Source organism: Leucopleurus acutus, assembly GCF_964270905.1.
Source record: "Leucopleurus acutus genome assembly, chromosome: 10".
NCBI classification, from domain to species: domain Eukaryota; kingdom Metazoa; phylum Chordata; class Mammalia; order Artiodactyla; family Delphinidae; genus Leucopleurus; species Leucopleurus acutus.
Window position 1 is genome coordinate 104,616,112 of NC_139153.1, and position 6,000 is coordinate 104,622,111.

A 6,000-nucleotide genomic window follows, 5' to 3' on the forward strand; every position below is an offset into this window, starting at 1 on the left:
TATATGGGCATAGAAATAGAGGAATATAGATATCCATCTATCTTCTTCTGGCCACTTAAAACACTTACTGCTGACAATTGGTTCTCAGCAATTTGATTGTGATGTTCCCCTCAGTGGTTGGTGTTTATCCATCGTGTGTATCCCTGAGCGTCTTAGACCTGTGGATTTGTTGTTTGCATCAGAGATGGAAAATTTCCCGTCGTTATTCTGCAAATAATTTGTTTTTGTCACCGGCTCTCTTCTTCTTCCTGGACTCCAGTTACATGTGTATTTGACTACTTGATATTGTCCCACAGGTTGCTGAGTTTGTGTGTGTGTGTTTTGTCTTTTTCCCTTTCTATTTATTATTTGAATATTTTCCATTTCAACGTCTTCCTGTTCACTGACCTTTCTTTTGTAGCATCTGATCTGATGTTACAGTTGTCCAATTAAATTTTCCCAACAAATAGTGTATTTTTCTTCTCTAAAAGTTCCATTTGATGCTTTTTAAAAACACTTTTCTTATGTCTCTTCATCATGTGCATGTTTTCCTTTGAGATTTTAAGTATACGTATAAGAGCTCTTTGGAAGTCCTTGTCTGCTGTTCCTAACATCTCTGTCATTTATGGGTCTGTTTCTTCTGACTGATTTTCCTTCTTGTTGTGGGTCATAATTAGCTGTTTTTTGCATGTCTAGTAATTTTTGATTGGATGTGGGACATTATGAGGTTTAGGTCGTTGAGTGTTTGGATTTTGTTTTTTAAAGTGTTTTGGATTTTGTTTTGCTAGAAAATTAAGTTACATATTTCTGATTAATCCTTACCAGGTTTGTATTTAAGCCCTTTTTAGGGCAGTTCTGGACTAGTCTGTACTTTCGGGCTAAGTTAACCCTATTACTAAGGTGTGCCCCTCTGGCATCTCTACATATTGCTCTGGGCGCTCAAGCAGGAGTGTCCACATGGCTGGTTAGAATGTGCATCCCTCCCAGCCCTGTGAAAGCTCTGGGAACTGTTCTGATTATACTTCTTCTTCAGTTCTTTGTCCAGCCTTGTAGAAATATCCCCTATGAATGCACAGATTTGGATTCAGCCAAAGGCTCAAGGGGCCCCCATGCAGATTTCTGGAACCCTTCTTTGCACAGTTCAGTTCTCTCTGGTATGGCCTCCCTGAACTCTGATCTGTTTCCCTCAGCTCAGATGTGGAGCTCCTCTTAGATGCTCCTGTCCCTTTGCTGTTGTTTTAAATTTGCTTTCAGGCAGAAATCCAGGAGATTGTAAAACTCAGCTTCTTTGTTTCTTTTTCTCCAGGGTCAGAGTCATATTGTTTGATATCTTATGTCTAAAAACGTTTTCATTTATGTTTTGCACAATTTTCTGTTTGTTTGGGGGAGGAAAATAATCTGTACTGGTTTCTCCTTCATGGCCAGTAATTTAAGTTGTAATTTTAAAAAACAGTTTGTATACTTGAATTGGGATTCAAATAAAATTCACACAATGTGATGGGCTGGTGTCTTTTTACCTTTTTAAATAATTAAGTCCATCCTCCACCTTCCTCGCTCTCTCTTTTTTCTTCCCTTTTCTTTTGTTGAAAACTGGGAAAGTTTGTATGTTGAGTTTCACACGTCATTCTGGATTTCACTGACTGTGTTCCCATGTGTTGTTTAACTTATTCCTCCATACACATTCCCTGGTAACTGGCGATTGAACTGAGAGACTCGATCAGATTCAGATTAGTTTTTTTTCAAGATGACTTTAAAGGTGTCGGTTGCTTTTCCATCAAGCGACACATGCCTTTCTGTTGTGTTAGCAGCCACTGATGCTCAGTAACTAGACTAGAACATTTCATTTAATTTGCTGATTTATCAGAGAGACTGGGCCTCAGCAAGGATGAATTTCTAGACTGGGCAAATGGGACTATTACTTCTAGCCGTGTACTTCAAACTATGAATTACAGTGACAAATTGGAGCTCCAATAAACAGTGGAATGTTTCTAAACTTGCTCAAAGAAAAGTTGACCCATCTTTACAAAGTGGAAGGAGGCCAGCCTGAATTATAGCCGTCTATACCTGTGACTTTCAAAGTTGTGCTCTGATTAAAGCTGGGCTCGAGCAGTGCTGCCGGGCGGAATACACCCTTTCTCTGCAATGAGAGGCAAGAATGACTCTTCGGATCAGTCATAAGACACGGCTGCTTCTTCGGTGCTTAAGGCACGTTAAAGCTTTTTCAAGTGTAAATTTGTTTAAATACGTCCTTTCCTGGTAGTTTGTGGGGATGACGTGTTAGCTATGAACATAGGACTTTCTAGGTGAAGCTGAATATCTGTCCTAGCTCAAATCCTAGTTGACATGATACTGTTTATTTTTACAAAGCACTTTCCACTATGTTCTTTCATTTCTTCTTCCTCAAGATTTTTCTCGATATTAGCAACCTAATTTTGTAAGACATGGAAACCGGAGCACAGAAGACCCGGGACTGGGAGAGGCTCGTTCAGCTCCTGGCCTCCGCTGTGGTTGACACCCTCCCCCCTGCCCCACCCCATGCCCTGGAACACAGCCGGAAGGTTCTCCAGTCTCCCCACTCGGCACTCCTGTGCAGAGGAACCAAGGCCGGCGTTTCCTCGTAGCTTTTGGGACAGTGATCGCAGGTCAGGTGTGCGCGCGGTGTCTTGCTTTGAACTCCCTTCCTCCGTGGTGTCTTGGACTCTCCGGAGCACCTTTCCAGGTGTTGGTTGGTCGTCATTGGTAAGGTCGACGAGCAGAGCGTGTAGCTGTGCGCCCAGAGTGGTCCACGCCACACAGGCGGTCCGTCTGCAGAGCCCCTGCCCTTCTGGAGCGCTCCCGGGATGACCTGTATCCTTGGTGAAGCGCGATACTGGTTTCCCAGGCTCCATGTGCGTATTTGGGGAGCATTGCCGTGTTAGTGACCTTCACCCATCACACTCCAGATACCCCTTAGAGGGTAACCTCCTCCTCTAAAATATTTGTTTAGTGTGGAATGTTTGGTTTCGACTTTCTGGGAAGTCCGTTTTAAAGGATGCTTCAGCTGTGTCAGCTCAGGTGTGGTGACAGCCGCTTAGCGTTGACATGACTGACATTTTCTTCCTGCCACACTGGACCTCATATTCTCGGCCTCTTTGTCTCCTGCGCCTCAGGGAAGTAAAGTTAAACTTTATCTTCACTGTTCTTGTAGAGCTGCAGCCACCAGACATCCCAGATTTGGGCAAAAGCCCTATTTCGACTCTTCTGACTAATGGTCCACACAAATTGTTGAGATGCTGTCCGGAATTCTGTATATTTCAATATTGAATCTGTGTCTCCCGGGCTGCCTCCTTGAAAGTAGAGATGGACAGAAACATCTTTTGTCAGGTCTCACCTCCTGTTGATTTGAAAACTATTGTCATTGGAGTTTACCGCAGGAAATTCGTTTCCTAGTCTGGGTTACCCTGAGAGAGGCTGGCAGAGAGGCCTGTAGGCAGGCGGTTGGTTTGGGAAATGATGCTGGCGAGCAGGGAAAGGGGGGAAAGGAAGGGGGGACCCTACAAGCTGCCTTACGGTGGGGGACTGGCCCCCGGAGGCCTGCCCGGGTGCCTGGAGAAACGCGTCTTGGAAATGTCTGCTTTGCCCACGAAGGGTGGAGCCTCTCTCCGTGGCCCCGTCTCCCGCTGGTCGGCGGTGGCCCAGTGGGGTCACTTCCTGTGTCAGTGCCCATAGGTCCCAGCAGGCACCCGAGAGACCTGGCCAAGCTGCCTGCTCAGAGCTGGTGGCAACAGTGGCTGGAAGGGGAGGTGGGCCGGGGGGCTCCAGTGGTGCCCGCCAGTGGGGTTGGATGTTTTACTGGGGCAGAGGGAAACAGACGCCCCATAGGTACCTTTACATGAACGTACCTTCTTCATTTTTCACCAGATCTCCATTCCTGTTGAGATGTGAGTCACGGTGAGAGAGAGCGCCTGCCCCCTGCCCTTACGCAGCTGCCCACGGCCCCTCCCGAGGAGTCCGTCTGCCTCCCGTTTCCAGTGTCCCCCTGCCCTGGAGGGGGCACGGTGGCTCACTGTGAAGAAGGTACATTTCTTTCTTTATTATTATTTATTTTTATTTTTATTTTTTTTTAGAAGGTGCATTTAAACCAGCACAGTTCTGAGGGCCTGTCGGTTTACCAGACCCACGTCAGTTCAAGCAAATCACGCGTCCTTTTCAGTATTCTCTTCATCTTTTATTATCTTAAAGGGCATTGAAGGATCGGTCACCAGAATTGTGCGGAGGGACTCCTGTGAATGGGAATGTATTCAGCTGGTCGTACGCATGAGCTTGTAGCAGTGAGGCCTCAGGGCATCCTGACTCACAGAGAAGGACAGTTTCACTTTGCCACGGAGACCGGGCGGTTGTCATCCAGACAGGAGCGGGCGCGGGGCTGGGTCAGGGGAGGCTGCCCTGTCTGCTTGGAGTCCCGTGCGGGGCTGGAGGCCGGGGCCGCGCCTTCCTCTCTCTGCTTGGACGCTGTCTGTGCACTTGAATACAGTGGATGCTTCACAGTCTGTGAGGACGGGGCGGGCGGGGACCCTGGGGTGTGGTCTGGCCGAGGCCCCGCCCTTTCTGGCCCCGTAATCCTGTCCGGTTGCCTCCGGTCTCCGCAGCTCTTCCCCACTGGGGGAGCGAGCGTCACGGGGAGGATTAAACACGAGCCTGCTTGGAGGCAGTCAGCTTAGCACGATTGCCTGGTGAGCGACGAGAGCGCAGCGGGTCAGCAGGCAGCGCCGCCCAGGCCCTGGCCGGTTCCTGTATTTTTCCCTGGGGAGGTTGTGAGTCAGGGAGCTTGACCTGCGCACCCCCAAGGCCCTGAGCAAGTTTAGGCCGCTGCCAGGACGGTTACGGGACCTTGGAGACGCTTTCTGGGCCGAGGGGCTGCCCAGGCTGTGTGTGAGCCGAGGGCCCTTGGGATGCTAACGCTGGCCGGCGCGTGGTGGCCCTCCTCCTGGCCCCAGAGTGTCCGAGTGGGTCTGAGGCCAGGCCGCCAGGGACGTGTCCGCCTCTCCGCTCCGGTGCACTGTGGTCCTGCGTGCACGAGGCCCCCGCGAGGCTGGGGGCCAGAGGCGTGAAGAGGGGCAGGCTTCTGACCTTTCCCCACCAGCTGGACCGAGTCCTTGGGAACAGCGACGTCACAGACTCTCTCACGAGCTCACCACACGCTTAGCCAGGGTGGAAGCAAGGCTCTCCTGCTCCAGGTCTGGGCGCCTCCTGGGTCAAGTTCTCAGCTGACGTGGGGTCACCGTTGCCCTCTGGGCGCTGTGATCTTGTGGGGACGTGCAGACCCAGAGGGCGTGGCTTGAGGATGCTCGGATGGCAGCACGTGGAGGACAGGATCATAGAGGCCGGGTGCCCGGTATCCACCGGGAAAGGACCTCTCGATCGGGTGAGTTTTGAGAGGATTTTGGGAAACTTTGCTACCGCCCTCACCCGCGGGGGCAACTGCAGACCTGGAGTTTGGGAAAAGAACGGGCAGGACGGCGCATTTCTCCACCGCGGGCGGTGACCAACCCGGTGCCTTTCTGCCTGTTTGGCTGTTTGGGGCCAGGAGGCAGCAGCCAACGTGCAGCATCTCGTTCACTCTGGCGACACCCCTGTGGGCCTGGACTCAGCGCGTGAGGATGGCCAGCTGCCCAGAGTCAAGGGGGTGGGGGGGGTCTTGGCCCCGGGCTGACCACAGAGCCCCCGAGCTTTACACCGACGTCTCCTGCCCGACACCCACTGGGACGCGGCCGGGTCTGTGCACCAGGTGCCAGCATGGGCCCCTCCTGAGCATTTTTACCCATGGTCACTTCACAGCTCCGTGCTGCTGCTGGCCTGCGTGTCGGCCGATCGTCAGGTGCAAACGCAAAGCTGAAAGTAAATCAGGCCCCCCCCAGCGCACAGGGTCCCCTCGGAGAGCTTCCTGGTCAGCGTGTCACCGGGGCGACGTTCCTGCCTGAGGAGGAGAGGCACGGATGTGTGTGTGCACGTGTGCGCACGTGTGCGTGTATATGTGCGTAT